A 21,074-nucleotide genomic window follows, 5' to 3' on the forward strand; every position below is an offset into this window, starting at 1 on the left:
GTGAAATATCCCTTTGCTCTCTCTTTCAACCCCTCCCCTTCCACCTCCTCCTCCTTCCACCTCCCCACTCCACACTCACCCTTCTCCAGGCATCTCCCATCCACTCCGATGCTCACGAGAATTTATCTCAGCTGATGTGTGAATATCCGGGAGGGGGGAGGGGGGAGAGTGGGAGGCACAGAGATATTCACATTAATTAAATATCCCATCGATCTCTCGATTAATCCTCGCACCACGCTCTTCACACCTCCCCATCAATGCCTGTGCGTGAATTATGAGCTATTCCACCGTCGGGTTTTTTTACACGCAAAGACAAAGATCACCCGTATAGCCTCAGCAGACTGTTGGGGCAAGTGCTGTTTGTTCGCGACCCCATATTAAGGCCGGCACGGCATGCGAGGGAGTGGGGCAGCCAGCACCACGCCCAGCCACCTTTGTCTCCCCAGTACTAATGTTTACACACCACATCAGCTACTTAGTTGAGGCTGAGTCAACCTAGGGGTAGGCCCAGGATCGGTTCAGATATTCATCACCGATGTCAGCCGTGTACCGGAATCGAACTTGGGTCGTTGCCGCATTTTCAGCACCACAGCGTAACCACTGCACACAAAGACAAAGATATCCCGCAAAGCCTTTCAACAGACTTGAGGCAAGTGGTGTTAGCGAGCACATATAAAGGCCGGAACGGTACACGAGGGAGTGGGTGGCCAGCACCACGCACGACCGCCTTTGTCTCCCCAGTGGCAATGTCTACACACAGCACCAGGTACTCATTTGAGGCTGAGTCGACCTAGGGGAGCCCCAGGACCGGTTCAGATAATCATCAGTGGTGGTGTTGCCCGTGAGCGGGAATCCAACCCGGTACGCCGGGTTCGTAGCACGGCACGCTCACCACTACACCACCGCTCCCCAACTGCACCGCTGCTCACGCGCGCGCACACACACACGTACACACACACACGCACACACACGCACACACACACACGCACACACACACACGCACGCACGCGCGCGCGCACTAATATGCGGTGCACACGTCGGAAAGGTCCAACACCGCGGAGATGGAGCGAGCAAATCGACTCGGTTGTGCAAGGCGCTGCGATGGATTGTGGCATCATAGGGCCAAGAGGGATGACCATGGAGGGGATGAGGATCTAAGGATTTGCATTTACAGGGAGTACTTACTTACATTCCTCAGCATCTCAAAAAGCCATACATCTCATCCCGACCATCCCCTTACCCCGTGGAAGTCTAACCTCGCCCCCCCACCACCGACTTCCTGTGGCAGCTGTCCCTAACGTGAGACAAGGTATGTGTATCATCATTGGCGGCCTGCCAGAGCCTTCGCTCAGCTGTGGACAGACGCTGGCTGATGATGATGATGGCAATAGACTAAGCTTATGAGATCGTTAAAACATGTCTACGATGGGAGGGAATAATGTTCATATCGGTATCTGCATGTGTGTGTGCTTGTGTTCACGGCCAACACCAGAGACGATGATCTGAACCGGTCCTGGGCCTCCCCTAGGTCGATTCAGCCTCAAATGAGTACCTGATTCGATGTATGACCAATGCCACTGGGGAGACAAAGGCGGCCGGGCGTGGTGCTGGCCACCCCACTCCCTCGTGTGCCGTGCCGGCCTTCATAGGTGCTGCTCGCTACTAACAGCACTTGCCCCAACAGTCTGTTAAGGCTTCACGGGGGGTCTTTGTCGGTAGGTGAGTGGGTTGTTAGGAACTGCAGAGTGGTGGTTGATGACAGTGTGGATGAGATGAGACAGCGAGTCTCGTGGGCTAAGTCACTCAGACTTATTTGGGACCCATAGATTAACATCGGACCTATGTAGAATTTCGTCGGACCCATAGACTAACTAACATAGGATTAATCGATTAACACAGGACCCATAGAGTGACATCGGACCATAAATTGACAGGACTCAAAAGACTAACGTGGCTTTCATACCAGTTAATCCATTTACAGATACCCCCACTAAGATAATGGGGGGGGGGGGGGGTGGAGGGAGTTGTCGATAAAACGACATGATTCCTCAAAAACCTCTAAACGTCTCTCATCATCTTTCAGACAACTCATTCAGTCTGACGCCCGCCCTTCTCTCCGCACAATGTGTGAGCCGTCGCGTTCGCAACAACTCAAATCAGCTGTCGAGAAGAAAATAAGAGGTGGCTCCTTGGGGCAGAGGGTTAGGGGGGGGGGCGGGGGAGAGGTTAGAGAATTAAATATTATCAGCGGAGTATCTATAAATGGATCCGCTTGTACACGCGCGCCCATCGATAGCGTTGCACCTTATCGCAGCGCGTTCAAGCCATTAACGCAAAGTGCCTTCACCCGAGATAACCCTTGATTTCCCACGCCGTGGCTCCGACCATTCTCCACCCGCCCGCCGGCCCGCCCGCCCGCCCGCCCGCCCATGCTCCCAACCCGTTCACTGCTCCCCACAGAGCCGCGCGCGTCGGGCCGCGTGTGATCCACGCCGTGTCAATTAAATTGATCGCTGCAATTTTGTAACCTCCCGTCCGCCGCCCCCCCCCCCGTCTAATCGAATCAAAATCGCGGCTGCGTGTGGCTGAACGCGTGACGCCACGGCAGACGGAGGCGGCGCACTTGGCCCGATGGAAACGCGCGAAGACGAAGATCCACCACCACGTGTGGCTCTCAGGGCCTGCTGGGTTACCAATTGCCCCTGTGAAGGCCCGCACGGCACGCGACCGCCTTTGTCTCCCTAGCGATCGATGTTTACACACCGGAGCAGGTGCTCATTTGAGGCTGAGTCGGCCTGGTGGATGCCCAGGACCACATGGCCAGCTGCTGAGTTACGCGCAGGGGGGCAGCTGCCGCTGGGGGTGCCCATTGAATGTTTGAGATGAGATGGCGCCGCGGTGGCTAGGAGATGTTAACTCCCTCGCCCGGTATACAGGGGGTCGTGGGTTTCATCCAGACCCTGACGCCTGCTGTATATTTGGAGTTTGCATGGTGTCTATCTCCGTGGTCGCGTGAATTTTTTTCCGGATCCTCCGGTTTTTCCCTCTACGTTTCGAATCAACATCACGCGTTGATAGTATTCGGCTGCTATGAATTTCCACGTGATAATCCAACTTCGTTGAGCTATCATTTGTGATAACCAGGTCACTTCGTACAAAGAGCTATACAGCTCAGTGTAGTTTTAGTTTCGTTTAGAGATGCTCTGGTAGGCGCTTTCAAACATTACTATTATTACTAACAACAACAACCAATTATCGCTCATCGAGTCGTAGTGCTGCTATTTGCAGGATATAAAACATATTAAACAGCAGCTGATCAGTCGTAATAATTTGCGTCTGATTTTGTTCACCACATGGACTCTAAATAATGACTCGCACCGCCACTAATTGGTCATGGAGTCGCTGGCGGCCGCCAGAGGCAACATTCTCAGTGCTTCTTAATTGTATTTTACCGGTGACATTTAATCCTTAATGGATGCCCAAAAATAAATGGTTAATTAGTTAATTCCCGGAAAGACCCAACCCAGGACTACTCCCTCTACCTCCTCCTTCTCCCTCTTCCTCCTGCTCCTTCATCCTCCTCTTCGCACCTGCTCCCTCCTTCTCCCTCCATCATTCCTCAATCTTCCCTCCTTCCTCATCCCTCCTCTTCTCCTTCCCCTTCCTATTCCCTCCAGCTCTCTGCTCCTCCCTCTTCCCCTCTTCCTACCTGATACTTTACCCCCCCCGCCTCCCCTCCCCCCAAAAGAGCCCCAGGCATCTCCATCATCGCACAAACCAAACCACACGTGCGCTTCTGGCAAACGGCTTCAATATGCTTATGCAGACTACAGTATCTAGACGATGCACACTTTTGCTTTTCATACCTCGCATAGGCGGGCGGGGTTAAATCTTGAATTTTAAGTGCGTTGAGTGAATGGAAAATCATGCCCACTCACATTCGTTAGGTCCGGGGTTTTATTTTTACATTTTAATTACAGGGGGAAGGGAGGTGGAATATTAAAATATAAATAATGAGCCCCATATGCGTACTGGATGTTGACTGTGCTATTGAACCTGGCAGAAGAAACGTCGCGATGGGGAGGTGTGGTGGACTTTCTCCCAACCTGGTGGACTTTCTCCCAACCTTGTTCGATCCGAGTGAACGTGCGGACCGCGTGTCTCTTATAACCCCGTGCAAGGACTGCTTGTTAACCACCACGCTGCGGATCTTAACAGCACGCTTACCCCCACTCGCTCAACCAGCCACTCATCCACTCATCCACCACACTGCAGGGCGTAACGCTTCGACGCCTCGCTTACTCCCACCACGTGGAGGGACTCGGTCGATGAGGCTGACTCGTGTCAACACTGTTCAGCCACCACCGACATCGCAGCTCACAATAACTCGCCCGCCCCCCCCCCCCCCCGTGTAGCCTGAACAATACTGTCGGGGAAAGTGCTGCTAGCGGAGCACCTCTGAAGGCACACCAGGGGCATGGGTAGACAGCACCACGCCCGACCGCCTTTGTCTCCCTAGTCGCAATGTGTTTTTACACATCGCACTCCACTGAGGCTGAGTCGACTTAGGGGAGGCCCAGGACCGGTTCGGAAAACCGTCACTGCCGTCAGTGACCCGTGAGCGGGAATCGAACTCGGGTCGCCGGGGTTCGTAGCGTGGCGCGCTAACCGCTGCACCACCGCTCCCCAACGTACACCAACACACAGACACACGCGCGCGCGCGCATCTACATAATGAGCGCAGTAATCTCGGGCAAGATTCGAGTTTCTCAATTATCAGAGGCTCGCGATTGCCATGAATTCTGAGCCTTTTCCCCTGAAGGGACACTCATAGGAGGAGGAGGAGGTTATAGAAGGTTAGAGGTTGGGCTACACTGAAAACTCCAAACCGTGGGCCTTGAAACTTTGCACTGCAACCTCGTGCCAAGCTCGGTGCATGTAATTTGCGCGCGCGCGCGTCTGTGTGTGTGTGTATTGGGCCGTGTGGGGAGCGGTAGTGTAGCGGTTAGCGCACCGCGCCACGAATCTGGCTACCCCAGTTCGATACCCGCTCACGGCCGACATAAGTGACGATTATGTGAAGCGGTCCTGGATCTCCCCTAGGTCGACTCAGCCTCAAATGAGTACTTGGTGCGGTGTGTAAACATCGCCACTCGGGGGGCAAAAGCGGCTGGGCGTGGTATTGGCCACCCACCCCCTCGTGTGCCGTGCCGGCCTTCATAGGTGCTCGCTAACAGCACTTGCCCCAACAGTCTGCTTAAGGTTATACGGGGGATCTTTATCTCTGGACGTGTGTCGGGCGTGGTGCTGGCCCACCCACCCCCTCGTGTGCCGTGTCGGCCTTAATAGGCGCTGCTGCTCTCTAGCAGCACTTGCCCCAACAACCTGTGTGGACTACCGGGGGGATCTTTGTCTTTGTGTTGTCATCATCATCATCACGGTCCATGGGCAGAGAGCACTTGGGTGTTCAACCCTTGTGGTGTGGGGAACGGTAACGTAGCGGTTAGCGCGCTCTGCGACCCAAGTTCGATTCCCGCTCACGGCCACCAACACCATTGACGAGTATCTGAAGCGGTGCTGTCATCCCCTACGTCGACTCAGCCTCAAATAATTGCGATGTGTAAACATCGCCACTGGCGAGACAAAGGCGGCCGGGCGTGATGCTGGCCGCGCATCCTTCCTCGCGTGCCGTGTCAGCCTTCGTAGGTGCTACTCGCCAAAGGCACTTGCCCCAACAATCTGTTAAGGCTACACGGGGGCATTTTTTGCCTTTGTTTTTTTGTTTGTTAGCATCACTACGCTCTGAGGCCACCCGCCTGTGTTTGCATTCCCGGCTAACGTCAGTGGCGAGTGATATCGCTGAACCGGTCCATGGCGGGTGCCTCCGGCTCCATCGATTCACCGAAATCGCCGTGGCCTGAGTGGTGAAGTATGGTCAGACAACTGTCTGCGACCGAAATGGCCGTGGGGAGGACTATTCTCGGAGCAGTGCGATTGACAAAGCACCGCACATTGTTTCAACGATTAATATACGTATCGTCATTGTTAAGCGGTGTTTACAACAAAAAATACAATAAATATGATCCCACTACCACCATCATCATCACCATCACGATCCGTGGGCAAGGTAGACCTCAGGTGGTGTGCACTGCACATTTCGTCATTTAGTGGCATCTTCTTCCCTCCTGCGTCTCGTGCCAACATTCTCAAGTCGTGGCCGCATCTTTCTGGCACACCAATCTCGTCTGACGACGTCGCCAATGCCATTCTCTGTTGAGTCCTCCTCTCTTTCCGGTTCCTTCCTTATTACCAGAGCAACAACAACAACACTTTTAATTTTCCTGTTGTTGTTTATCCTACACGTGTGTCCCATATGTGAACCCCCCCCCCCAACAGCGAGCGTGTTTACATTCAGTAACAGATGATTGATTTAGGGCGCTTCAAAAGCAATGTTGACACTCACACGGGACTATCGTTTTTAATGGGAAAAGAACGGATACTAATAATAATACACTGTAACGTGATAACAAATGTAATATTAACAGCTTAAACAAGTCAAAGAGTCTCCCACTTGTTCGCCGTCGTTGTCAACACGTGGCCTGGAATCTTCTCCTGGTGATCTCCAGAGCCCGGAGGCGGCAGCACATGTCACGTGGTTATTGTAGCAACATTCTCAGAAGTGTGAACATGTTTTGTGCGTATATAAAATACACAGTATATTCTATATACAAAACCACACACACACACAGAGACACACACAAACATCCCCGTGTGTAGCCATGAAGATAGCTGGCCCGGCAATGCTGTTAGCGAGCACCTATTAATGCTGGCAGAGGATCACGTCCGGCCGCCTTTGTCTCCCCAGGGCCTATGTTTTACACATTGGAGCGGATACTCATTTGAGGCTGAGTCAACCTAGGGTGGGTAGGGGAAGGAGGATATGAGCGATACAGATATTCGCCACTGATGTTAGCCGTGGTCGCATATCGAACTCAGGTCGCTGGTTTCGTAGCAAGCGCACAGTGCTTAATGCTCCCCACGCAAAAGAACAAAAGATCCCTCGTAGAGCCTTTACCAGACTGTTGGGGCAAGGGCTGTTAGCGAGTAGCAGCACCTATGAAGGCCGGAACGGCACACGAGGGGAGTGGGTGGCCATCACCATGCTCGGCCGCCTTTGTCTCCCTAGGGGCGATGTTTACACACCGCACCAGGTTCTCATTTGAGGCTGAGTCGACATAGAGGAGGCCCAAGACCGGTTCAGATAATCATACACACATACACACATACTCGGACAGGTGGAATTTATACTCTTTGGTTCTATTCGGTAAAGTCACGTAGGTAAAAAATAAAACAACAAAAATCAGAACCAAAGAGTATGGATCCTTGCAGTCACGAAAGCTTCAAATCTAGGTGGATTTTACTCCAATTACCTTATTATAGTGTTCACAAAAAAACCCCACCAATTGTATCAGTATTTAGTTCACCTGTGTTCTTGTACGAGCAGGTAAATAAATAACCTTCAAACTATAGTGTTACATATATACTGTATAAACATCGCAGTGGTATACTGTGCATCGCGTTGAAATCGAACACACCTGTGCGTATGTAGTATACCTTTTCCATGTATTGTGTCACGTGTGTGTACATGTATTTGTCCTTTCGTTTTGTAAAGGTAACGACTTGATCGTACGAAGTTTTATCATCATTATTATTATTAGAGAGATATATATATACAAACGAAACGTTATACATTCGATATTTATTAACTTATTAGTTTGACTTAGGGGATTAAGGATAACGCCCCATCACCACCACGCAGGCGCGGCCTCGTCCAGAGAGACGTTCCGTGGAGAGAGGCGCTAAATTCTAGGGGGGGGGGTAAAAAAACAACAACAAATTACAAAAAACTACGTCATTATTCCAATTCCCCGTTGCGCGTACAGAGGGAACATTAATTAAAATGTATTTCTCAACACGTCTGAGAATGTATTGGTTGGACAGACGGAACGAACAACCCGAATAATTATGCCTCTGGTTGAAAAATAATAACAATAATATATATACCTTTAAAAAAATAACATTAAACGGAAAATAGTGGGCCAAATGTTTCTCAGTTTCCCCAAAACCTCAGCCGAGATCTTCGAGTCCTTAGGGTTTGGGGATCGGGCCCCCCCCCCCCCTGGCCCTCGTTCGCCAGTTGCTGACAGCTCGTCCCAAGCCGCGCCTGGCACCACACTATGGCTGTGTGCGCGCGTGCGAGATAATAGACACGCACTTGTGCGTGAGGCCGCGGTTGTCTTATGCGCATCATGGATGATGATACTAGCAACAACAACAGCCGCCATTCGCCGCTAAGTGGCGGTGACGCCACGGGCGGCGCTTGTGCCAGGCTAGGTGCACTCCGAGGCCGTCAGGTGACGTGTCGGAGAGGCTCGCTGCTGGCACGGGGAGGTCACGGGACAGAGCCAGGTGCCGTGCGTGAGTTGACTGACTGCGATGACTGGGCAGACGCGCCACCTGTGGCCCCCGACGTAACACGCGCGCGTCCCGAGTGTCGAAATGCTGTCGAGTGGCTGTCGACACGACGACGACAACAACAACAATCGTAACAATGAGAATCTTTTATTGTCATCATGGCGACAAGAGCACACATCTGTTTCCTTTTTGTGCGTGCACGTGTGGACGGAGAAGTAGTAATGCGATAATAATTACGCGATACACACACAATAGGCGTGTTGGTTGCTCTAGGTGTGGTTGTGAATAGGGTTAAAAGAACATGCTTCCCGCTTATTTTTTACACTCGCACGAATCTCCCTCCCTCTCTCTCTCTCCCTTCACCCAAAAGTGGTTCCTGAACATCTATGTGCGATCCACCAATCCCTCGCTACTCCTCCTCCTCCACAGTTGCTTGATCACAGGCAGCTACGCCCTGCTAAATAAAACAAAAATCAACACGATGATGATAAGCGACTTCGGCTAGGTCACTTCATAAAACAAAACAAAAGTTGCATAGCTCAGTGGGACCTTAACTGGTCAAATATAAAAGTTTAAGATTAGCTACGTGGGCGGCGTCTAGCCACTACCGCATCTTGAGTGTCATATCGTTGTCATGGTTGTTACTCGGATTGCTCTGCCTTTCCAGACTGCACGCGCGTCTCTTCTGCCTCGCTGGGAATTCTTCTCATGATTTGCAGAGATAATTATATACGCGTTAACTCAGTGCTCGGTGAGGAGTCGGGGCTGGGGGGTTGGGATAGGGAGGGGGGGTTCGTGTAATACAGCTGAAGTTTATCGATGATGAATTCGTTTCACGGTGGCTTTTGGACGTGGTACAATGATTGTGTTTTCAATTAAATAGCATTGCGTTCGTTTGGTGATTGCCTGTTTGTGTTCTCTCTGTGTGTGAGAGAGAGATCTCTGCGCGTTTGTCCTCTGTGTTTGTGGCTTTGAGTGGCGAGCGCGTTTTGATTTGCCGCTGTGGCACGCATTGAACGCGGGCAATCTCAACACTAAAGTAAAATTATTCTTGTTTTTATTTTACCAGGTAAGACCAACTGAGCTATACAGCTCTTCTTCACAATCCACCTGGCCACAAATGATAGTTCAACGCAGTGGCTCATCATGCGGAATGACTCTATAAACGCGTGATTCTAAATGTGGAGGGGAAAACTGGAGGACCCGGAGAAAAAATAACCTACGCGACCACGGGGAAAGAGAGAGACACGCAAACTCCAAATATACAGCTGGCAGTCAGGGTCGGGATCGAACCCACGACCTCCTGCATACCAGGCGAGGTAGTTAACATCTCCTAGCCACCGTGATGATGATGATGAGAGAGACACCGCAAACCCCAAATATACAGCTGGCAGTCAGGGTCGGGATCGAACCCACGACCCCCTGCATACCAGGCGAGGTAGTTAACATCTCCTAGCCACCGTGATGATGAGAGAGAGACACGCAAACTCCAAATATACAGCTGGCAGTCAGGGTCGGGATCGAACCCACGACCTCCTGCATACCAGGCGAGGTAGTTAACATCTCCTAGTCACCGTGATGATGAGAGGGAGACACCGCAAACTCCAAATAGACAGCTGGCAGTCAGGGTCGGGATCGCACCCACGACCTCCTGCACACCAGGCGAGGTAGTTAACATCTCCTAGTCACCGTGATGATGAGAGAGAGACACCGCAAATTCCAAATATACAGCTGGCAGTAAGGGTCGGGATCGAACCCACGACCTTCTGCATACCAGGCGAGATAGTTAACATCTCCTAGCCACCGTGATGATGATGATGAGAGAGACACCGCAAACTCCAAATATACAGCTGGCAGTCAGGGTCGGGATCGAACCCACGACCTTCTGCATACCAGGCGAGATAGTTAACATCTCCTAGCCACCGTGATGATGAGAGAGAGACACGCAAACTCCAAATATACAGCTGGCAGTCAGGGTCGGGATCGAACCCACGATCTCCTGCATACCAGGCGAGGTAGTTAACATCTCCTAGTCACCGTGATGATGAGAGGGAGACACCGCAAACTCCAAATAGACAGCTGGCAGTCAGGGTCGGGATCGCACCCACGACCTCCTGCACACCAGGCGAGGTAGTTAACATCTCCTAGTCACCGTGATGATGAGAGAGAGACACCGCAAATTCCAAATATACAGCTGGCAGTAAGGGTCGGGATCGAACCCACGACCTCCTGCATACCAGGCGAGGTAGCTAACATCTCCTAGCCACCGTGATGATGAGAGAGAGACACCGCAAACTCCAAATATACAGCAGGGTCGGGATCGCACCCACGACCTCCTGCATACCAGGCGAGGTAGTTAACATCTCCTAGTCACCGTGATGATGAGAGAGAGACACCGCAAACTCCAAATAGACAGCAGGCGTCAGGGTCGGGATCGCACCCACGACCTCCTGCACACCAGGCGAGGTAGTTAACATCTCCTAGTCACCGTGATGATGAGAGAGAGACACCGCAAATTCCAAATATACAGCTGGCAGTCAGGGTCGGGATCGAACCCACGACCTCCTGCATACCAGGCGAGGTAGCTAACATCTCCTAGCCACCGTGATGATGAGAGAGAGACACCGCAAACTCCAAATATACAGCAGGGTCGGGATCGCACCCACGACCTCCTGCATACCAGGCGAGGTAGTTAACATCTCCTAGTCACCGTGATGATGAGAGAGAGACACCGCAAACTCCAAATAGACAGCAGGCGTCAGGGTCGGGATCGCACCCACGACCTCCTGCACACCAGGCGAGGTAGTTAACATCTCCTAGTCACCGTGATGATGAGAGAGAGACACCGCAAATTCCAAATATACAGCTGGCAGTCAGGGTCGGGATCGAACCCACGACCTCCTGCATACCAGGCGAGGTAGCTAACATCTCCTAGCCACCGTGATGATGAGAGAGAGACACCGCAAACTCCAAATATACAGCAGGGTCGGGATCGCACCCACGACCTCCTGCATACCAGGCGAGGTAGTTAACATCTCCTAGTCACCGTGATGATGAGAGAGAGACACCGCAAACTCCAAATAGACAGCTGGCAGTCAGGGTCGGGATCGCACCCACGACCTCCTGCACACCAGGCGAGGTAGTTAACATCTCCTAGTCACCGTGATGATGAGAGAGAGACACCGCAAATTCCAAATATACAGCTGGCAGTAAGGGTCGGGATCGAACCCACGACCTCCTGCATACCAGGCGAGGTAGCTAACATCTCCTAGCCACCGTGATGATGAGAGAGAGACACCGCAAACTCCAAATATACAGCAGGGTCGGGATCGCACCCACGACCTCCTGCATACCAGGCGAGGTAGTTAACATCTCCTAGTCACCGTGATGATGAGAGAGAGACACCGCAAACTCCAAATAGACAGCTGGCAGTCAGGGTCGGGATCGCACCCACGACCTCCTGCACACCAGGCGAGGTAGTTAACATCTCCTAGTCACCGTGATGATGAGAGAGAGACACCGCAAATTCCAAATATACAGCTGGCAGTAAGGGTCGGGATCGAACCCACGACCTCCTGCATACCAGGCGAGGTAGCTAACATCTCCTAGCCACCGTGATGATGAGAGAGAGACACCGCAAACTCCAAATATACAGCAGGGTCGGGATCGCACCCACGACCTCCAGCATACCAGGCGAGGTAGTTAACATCTCCTAGTCACCGTGATGATGAGAGAGAGACACCGCAAACTCCAAATAGACAGCAGGCGTCAGGGTCGGGATCGCACCCACGACCTCCTGCACACCAGGCGAGGTAGTTAACATCTCCTAGTCACCGTGATGATGAGAGAGAGACACCGCAAATTCCAAATATACAGCTGGCAGTCAGGGTCGGGATCGAACCCACGACCTCCTGCATACCAGGCGAGGTAGCTAACATCTCCTAGCCACCGTGATGATGAGAGAGAGACACCGCAAACTCCAAATATACAGCAGGGTCGGGATCGCACCCACGACCTCCTGCATACCAGGCGAGGTAGTTAACATCTCCTAGTCACCGTGATGATGAGAGAGAGACACCGCAAACTCCAAATAGACAGCAGGCGTCAGGTTCGGGATCGCACCCACGACCTCCTACATACCAGGCGAGGTAGTTAACATCTCCTAGCCACCGTAATGATGATGATGACATAGAGAGCCATGGTTAAAGGTGTTGGCGGCTTCCGTGTCGCTCGGCGACACGGAAGCCGCGCCACGTGGTTAACGGATTGTTCCACTCACGCGTGGCGTTCATCGCGTGCGCCTCTAACCCCTGAACAGCGCCGCCGCCGCCAGCGCCAACACCAGAGAGCAAAGCTCCCCCGAATAGCCTGTAACAGACTGTTGGGGCAAGTGCTGTTAGCGATCACCTACGAGGGGGTGGGTGGCCAGCAACACGCCTGGCTGCATTTGTCTCCCCAGTGGCGATGTTTACGCACCGCAGCAGGTACTCATTTGAGGCTGAGTCGACCTAAGGGAGGTCCAGGACCAGTTCATATAATCGTAACTGGTGTTGGCCGTGAGCGGGAATCGAACCCAGTTTGCCAGGTTCTTAGCGCAGCGTACTAACCGCCAACACCACCATCGCCACCGCTACCACCACAACCATCACCACCATCACCACCACAACCACCGTCACCATCACCACCACAACCACCGTCACCACCACCACTGCCGCCACTGCCACAACCACCGCCACCATCACCGCCACCACCACAACCACCACCACAATTACCACGACCGCCACCACCACAACCACAACCACCACCAGAACTACCACCACAACCACCACCACAACTACCACCACAACCACCACCGCCACCACAACCACCACCGCCACCACAACCACCACCACCACAACTACCACCACAACCACCACCGCCACCACAACCACCGCCACCACAACCACCACCACAACTACCACCACAACCACCACCACAACTACCACCACAACCACCACCGCCACCACAACCACCGCCACCACAACCACCACCACAACTACCACCACCACCACCACTGCCACCACAACCACCGCCACCACCCCCACCACCACCCTCCTGCACGGTTCCCAGCTCCCGCTGAAGCAGCGGACAGCAGCGCAGGACCGGAGCAGCGCGGAGCGCGGAATAGTGCAACGGAGACCGAACGCACGAGTGCAGATTGTGAGACTCTTTCTGTCTCTCTCTCTCTGTCTCTCTGTCTCTCTCTCTGTCTCTCTCTGTCTCTCTCTCTGTCTCTCTCTCTCTGTCTCCCTGTCTCTCTCTGTCTCTCTCTGTGTCTCTCTCTGTCTCTCTCTGTCTCCCTGTCTCTCTCTTTCTGTGTCTCTCTGTGTCGCTCTGTCTCTCTCTGTCTCCCTGTCTCTCTCTGTCTCCCTGTCTCTCTCTCTCTGTCTCTCTGTGTTGCTCTGTCTCTCTCTGTCTCCCTGTCTCTCTTTGTCTCCCTCTCTCTCTCTCTGTGTCTCTCTCTGTCTCTCTCTGTCTCTCTCTGTCTCCCTGTCTCTCTCTCTCTCTGTCTCTCTCTGTCTCCCTGCCTCTCTCTCTCTGTCTCACTCTGTCTCTCTCTGTCTCTCTCTGTATCTCTCTGTCTCTCTGTGTCTCTCTGTCTCCCTGTCTTTCTCTGTGTCTCTCTGTCTCTCTCCATCTCTCTCTGCTTCTCTCTCTCTCTGTCTCTCTGTGCCTCTCTCTGTCTCTCTCTGTGTCTCTCTGCCTCTATCTGTGTGTGTCTCTCTCTGTATCTCTCTGCCTCTCTCTGTGTCTCTCTGTCTCTCTCTGTCTCTCTCTGTGCCTCTCTGTGTCTCTCTGTGTCTCTCTGTGTCTCTCTGTCTCTCACTGTGTCTTTCTGTCTCTCTCTGTGTCTCCTGTCCTGGCAGGACCCTCCTGAAACAAAGTCTTGAGACTTTGGTCACTAAACAAGGGTAATGATATCGATGATGATGATGATGTTGTCATATTGATGATGCTGTAATTATATTGATGATGTAATAATATTGATGACTAGCAGCCCACACGTGACTTTGGACGTGACCGTGCGTCCTTCCCCTCTCGTCCCTTCCCTCCCCCCTTACCTGCCCCCTCCTTCCTTCCTGCCAGCCAGCAAAACTTGCTTTTGTTCATCTGATGTATTACGAGAACATTAAACCCGTCCTACCCAAGCCCGTTTACTTTATTTCCCCCAAAGAGTCAAGGTGAGACGACTCCGGGTTGTTTCTCTCAGAGCGGCGTCTCTCAGTGTCATTTGAAAAGCGTGGATTTATCTCTCCCTCTCTCTCTGTCCCCCCCATCCCCCCATTGTGTGCGCACTTAGTTCAGCCCATTGTTCAATATCCCCCCCCCCACCCCCCTCCGTCACAATGCCCCCTTGTCGGGTGTTTACAATCGGCAGCAGCCCCATCACCTGCTCCGTCACGTGGATCAGCGACGCGCGACGCTGGCAAGGAACGCGTCGTCATCGACTGCCGTGCCGCTCTCGGGGAAACGCTGCGTCTCAACACGAAGAAGCTTTGAATATTAAACTAAAGTAACGAAAAGTACGGACTTACCCTTCCTCCCGACGGCGACTTCTGAACCGGAGATGTTGTCCCGTGATCATTCTTTTTCTGCAACGTTCACCGAGGCGCACCTCGTTGAGGCCCCCCCAACGGTACACGAGCGGGGGGATGGGTGGGTGGGTGGGTGGCCAGCACCACGCCCGACTCTACCTTTGTCTCCCCAGTGATGAGCGATTTTGTTTTTAGACACCGCACCAGGTACTCATTTGGGGCTGAGTTCACTTAAGGGGAGGCGCAGGACCGGTTCAAACGTACACGCATATATGTACAAAGACAAAGATCCCCCGTGTAACCTTCACAAACTGTTGGGGCAAGTGCTGTTAGCGAGCACCTATGAAGGACGGCACGGCGCACGAGGGGGGTGGGTGGCCAGCACCACGCCCGGCCGCCTTTGCCTCCCCAGTGGCGAAGTTTACACACCGCAACAGGTACTCATTTGAGGCTGAGTCGACCTAGGGGAGGCCCAGGAGCGGTTCTGATAAACGTCACCGGTGTTGGCCGTGAACGGGAATCGAACTCGGGTCGCCGAGTTCGTAGCGCAGCGTAGCGCTAACCGCTGCGCCACCGCTCCCCACAACACACGTTGTAACGTTCTGACCCGCCCCTACTGGACGTCTTTGAATAAAACTGAGCTTTATAGCTCATCGGATTTCTCCAGTAATAAATACATATTCTGATTCTGACACTTTTACAGAACGTTCACTCGGGGCACTTCGGATACAACTCGCCACTGACGTTCACCGGAGATCAAGCTTGAAAGTGACCACGTGCGCAGAGAGGCGTGCTAACCGCATCACCACCCCTCCTCCTTCCCCCTCTCCCCTCTATACACAACACGTGAAGTACACTGTGGCAATGTAATATCGCTGTGTAAATGGAGTTGACCGCAGGTTCCTGATTGTGTACCGCGGGTCATCACGCCCGGCATTCTTCCGATTGAATTTTTATTGACAACAAAAAAAACACACACCGTATGGGGCATTCGTGATATTTTGGCCCATTCCATTTTCATAAAAGAAGAAACTATATAATATTTTTTTTTTATGTTACCCCCAATTGCTACACGTGGTCAAATGGCCCCGTGTATTTTTTTTTGTAATTCCAGAAAAACTGACGTCACAATCCTGCCCCCTGCCCTCACCCCCCGCCTCTCCTCCCCCGTCGCTACCCAGCGTCATTAGAATGTTACGTTAGCATTTTCATTATTATTTTATATTGTTTTCCACATTATTGTTTAGTGCAGTGGTTCTTAACATTGACTGCAGCCTTGCACCACTTCGGTTCTCAATCGTTTAAAACAAAGTGCAATGTTAATAAGGACACAGGGGTTTGATTAAACAAAGAAAGTTGTTACTCACGTTGCCCGCGCTTAATTTGTGTTTCGATGATTTACCTTCTCAAAAAAATCTGGCCATGTCTCGCACCCCCAAGGAGGGCATCTCACACCCCCAGAGAGGGCATCTCACACCCCCAGAGAGGGCATCTCACACCCCCAGTGAGGGCATCTCACACCCCCAGGGAGGGCATCTCACACCCCCAGAGAGGGCATCTCACACCCCCAGGGAGGGCATCTCACACCCCCAGGGAGGGCATCTCACACCCCCAGAGAGGGCATCTCACACCCCCAGAGAGGGCATCTCACACCCCCAGAGAGGGCATCTCGCACCCCCAGAGAGGGCATCTCACACCCCAGAGAGGGCATCTCACACCCCCAGAGAGGGCATCTCACACCCCCAGAGAGGGCATCTCACACCCCCAGGGAGGGCATCTCACACCCCCAGAGAGAGCATCTCGCACCCCCAGGGAGGGCATCTCACAGCCCCAGAGAGGGCATCTCGCACCCCCAAGGAGGGCATCTCGCACCCCCAGGGAGGGCATCTCACACCCCCAGAGAGGGCATCTCACACCCCCAGGGAGGGCAACTCACACCCCCAGAGAGGGCATCTCACACCCCCAGAGAGGGCATCTCACACCCCCAGAGAGAGCATCTCGCACCCCCAGGGAGGGCATCTCACAGCCCCAGAGAGGGCATCTCGCACCCCCAAGGAGGGCATCTCACACCCCCAAGGAGGGCATCTCACACCCCCAGGGAGGGCATCTCACACCCCCAGAGAGGGCATCTCACATCCCCAGAGAGGGCATCTCACACCCCCAGAGAGGGCATCTCGCACCCCCAGTAGTAGCGGTAGTAGTACATCGTATCTCGCCAAACTTTATCGTGACTACTTTATTCATGGTGGTGGGGGGGGGAATTGTTTTCGTTGAACGCGGCACTTTTCAGGAGCGCACCGACTGCACTGCAGTGCACCGTACGGCCTTCGCAGGTGTTCGCTAACAGCGGCGCTCGCGCCAAGAAAATAAAGGGTCTGCGTAGTGGTTACAATGCCGGATTATCCTCGTAGCAAAAGTAGCTACATATGCTACGGGCCCCGTACTTTCAAGGGCTTTCAAGCTATCAATTCCGGCTCAGCGATTCTGCACTTGCTCTATTACTACAGTACTATACCGCCTTCAACTTTTATGAACGACCGGGTGTTGAAAATTAGCGATTTGTCATATTACCTGGCTGCATAACAAATGAAAAAATACAATTACTATACTATGCAAGTTAATTTACGTGGGGTTTTATTATTATTATTTAGTGCCCCTTTAGAACATCACAATGCTACAGTTCGCGCACTGAGCTTAATCCGGCACTGAGTGGTTAGTGTGCCCTACGCTACGACCAGAGTACGAAACTCGCTCAGGGTCCATCGGCCTGTGTGTCCGGCTCCACCGTGCCTGCACCGTGCCCAAACGATATCGGGGTATGTCGGTGTGACCTGTCTTGTCATGCCATGAACAATGCCTCGCTCTCTCTCTCTACGTAACATTGCACGTGGTGGGAATTCGAGGCACCGCTTCAATTGATTTGGGGAATCTTTTTTTTTGCGATTCATAATTGATCAGGGCCAATCAGAATGTTCATTTAGACTGGAGGAGAAGCTGTCAAGATCTACTTAACATAGATGTGATGGGGCGGGTCAGCAAGTTACAACAACAAAAGGGGGGGGGGCAATAGGAGTGCAAAATATAGAAAATGTTAAGCGAGTCACGAAATATAAAAATACTACAACACATGCTATTATATAAGTCCGATTTTTATCAAGTTTTGGCAAGGCAGCACAAACACTAAACAGTTCCAGACCATGGGGGGAGGGGAGGGGGTGGGGGGGGGTGAGTTCGACCACTTGTCACGTAATGATTTTACCAAGATTTATTATCGCTAACACCCACCACCACCACCAACAAAAACAACAACCGCCATTCGCCACTAAGTAGCGGTGACGTCACCACGGCGCTTGTGCCTGGCTAGGTGCACGTTGAGGCTATCACGTGAGCAGGAGGTCACGGGGCAGACCCAGCACGTGCCGTGGGTTTACCTGACCGAAATGACTGGCATGATGCACCACCTGTGCCCCCTTACTGTGCCACCGCTGACACGTGCCATACAACCTATGCTATCGTCACGTGTCCACGTCCCACCCCACCGCCACCCACCGGCGTGTCTGCTGCACTCGACAGCCGCACTCGCCATCCGGTCCAAAACAAATGTGAAACTCTAGATTTGAAGCTTTCGTGACTGCAAGGATCCATACTCTATGGTTCTATTCGGTAAAGTCACGTAGGTAAAACATTAAAACAACAAAAAATCACGACGTTTCGGCCACAACACAAGCGGCCTTCATCAGGTGATGAAGGCCGCTGGACAGGTTGGTCCCTTCACCTGATGAAGGCCGCTTGTGTTGTGGCCGAAACGTCGTGATTTTTGTTGTTTTAATGTTTTACCTACGTGACTTTACCGAATAGAACCAAAACAAATGTGAAACTCGTCCCAATTTTGTTTACCTGTTAATTTTGTTTTAACTCTTCTGATTAGAATTCGCTCTGGAACAAACACATAAAAACGTATTATAATAATAATAAAGGTTAAAATCGTAGCTTATATTGTTGAGCTTATAAATAAACTTGGCTCGTGCAAATAAAAGCTATGTTGGCAAAGGCCGGCTTCACGCAGCCAATAAATGAGTCAATAGATGGGAACATGCCGCGCGCCATGTTCGCTGTTGGTGTTTGGGGGGCGGTGGGGGAAGGGGGTGGGGGCGTTGGGGGGCGATGGGGGGGGCGATGGGGGGATGGGGGTGGGGGCGATGGGGGGGCGATGGGGGGATGGGGGTGGGGGCGATGGGGGGGCGATGGGGGGGGGCGATGGGGGGATGTGGGTGGGGGCGATGAGGGGGCGATGGGGGGGGGCGATGGGGGGAATTGAAAGCTGCGGGGATGAATGGAAAGAGAAAAAGAGTGTGTAAGTGGGGGTGTGAGTGTGTGTAAGTGGGGGTGTGTGTGTGTAAGTGGGGGTGTGAGTGTGTGTAAGTGGGGGTGTGAGTGTGTGTAAGTGGGGGTGTAAGTGTGTGTAAGTGGGGGTGTGTGTGTGTGTAAGTGGGGGTGTAAGTGTGTGTAAGTGGGGGTGTGAGTGTGTGTAAGTGGGGGTGTGAGTGTGTGTGAGTGTGTGTGTGAGTGTGTGAGTGGGGGTGTGAGTGTGTAAGTGGGGGTGTGAGTGTGTAAGTGGGGGTGTGAGTGTGTAAGTGGGGGTGTGAGTGTGTGAGTGAGTGTGAGTGTGTGTGTGAGTGGGGGTGTGAGTGTGTAAGTGGGGGTGTGAGTGTGTAAGTGGGGGTGTGAGTGTGTGAGTAGGGGTGTGAGTGTGTGTGTGAGTGTGTGTGTGTGAGTGTGTGAGTGGGGGTGTGAGTGTGTAAGTGGGGGTGTGAGTGTGTAAGTGGGGGTGTGAGTGTGTGAGTGAGTGTGAGTGTGTGTGTGAGTGTGTGAGTGGGGGTGTGAGTGTGTAAGTGGGGGTGTGAGTGTGTAAGTGGGGGTGTGAGTGTGTGAGTGAGTGTGAGTGTGTGTGTGAGTGGGAGTGTGAGTGTGTAAGTGGGGGTGTGAGTGTGTAAGTGGGGGTGTGAGTGTGTGAGTGGGGGTGTGAGTGTGTGTAAGTGGGGGTGTAAGTGTGTGTAAGTGGGGGTGTGAGTGTGTAAGTGGGGGTGTGAGTGTGTAAGTGGGGGTGTGAGTGTGTGAGTGGGGGTGTGAGTGTGTGTGTGAGTGTGTGTGTGTGAGTGTGTGAGTGGGGGTGTGAGTGTGTAAGTGGGGGTGTGAGTGTGTAAGTGGGGGTGTGAGTGTGTGAGTGAGTGTGAGTGTGTGTGTGAGTGGGGGTGTGAGTGGGTAAGTGGGGGTGTGAGTGTGTAAGTGGGGGTGTGAGTGTGTGAGTGGGGGTGTGAGTGTGTGAGTGAGTGTGTGTGAGTGTGTGTAAGTGGGGGTGTGAGTGTGTGAGTGAGTGTGAGTGTGTGAGTGAGTGTGAGTGTGTGTCTGAGTGGGGGTGTGAGTGTGTGAGTGAGTGTGTGTGTGAGTGGGGGTGTGAGTGTGTGAGTGAGTGTGAGTGTGTGAGTGAGTGTGAGTGTGTGTGTGAGTGGGGGTGTGAGTGTGTAAGTGGGGGTGTGAGTGTGTAAGTGGGGGTGTGAGTGTGTAAGTGGGGGTGTGAGTGTGTAAGTGGGGGTGTGAGTGTGTGAGTGAGTGTGTGTGTAAGTGGGGGTGTGAGTGTGTGAGTGAGTGAGTGTGTGTGTGTGAGTGTGTGAGTGGGGGTGTGAGTGTGTAAGTGGGGGTGTGAGTGTGTAAGTGGGGGTGTGAGTGTGTGAGTGAGTGTGTGAGTGAGTGTGAGTGTGTGAGTGAGTGTGAGTGTGTGTGTGAGTGGGGGTGTGAGTGTGTAAGTGGGGGTGTGAGTGTGTAAGTGGGGGTGTGAGTGTGTAAGTGGGGGTGTGAGTGTGTAAGTGGGGGTGTGAGTGTGTGAGTGAGTGTGTGTGTAAGTGGGGGTGTGAGTGTGTGAGTGAGTGAGTGTGTGTGTGTGAGTGTGTGAGTGGGGGTGTGAGTGTGTAAGTGGGGGTGTGAGTGTGTAAGTGGGGGTGTGAGTGTGTGAGTGAGTGTGAGTGT

Source organism: Petromyzon marinus, chromosome 29 (genome assembly GCF_048934315.1).
Source record: "Petromyzon marinus isolate PM22_M1 ecotype Great Lakes invasive population chromosome 29, UKy_Petmar_22M1.pri1.0, whole genome shotgun sequence".
Lineage (NCBI taxonomy): Eukaryota > Metazoa > Chordata > Hyperoartia > Petromyzontiformes > Petromyzontidae > Petromyzon > Petromyzon marinus.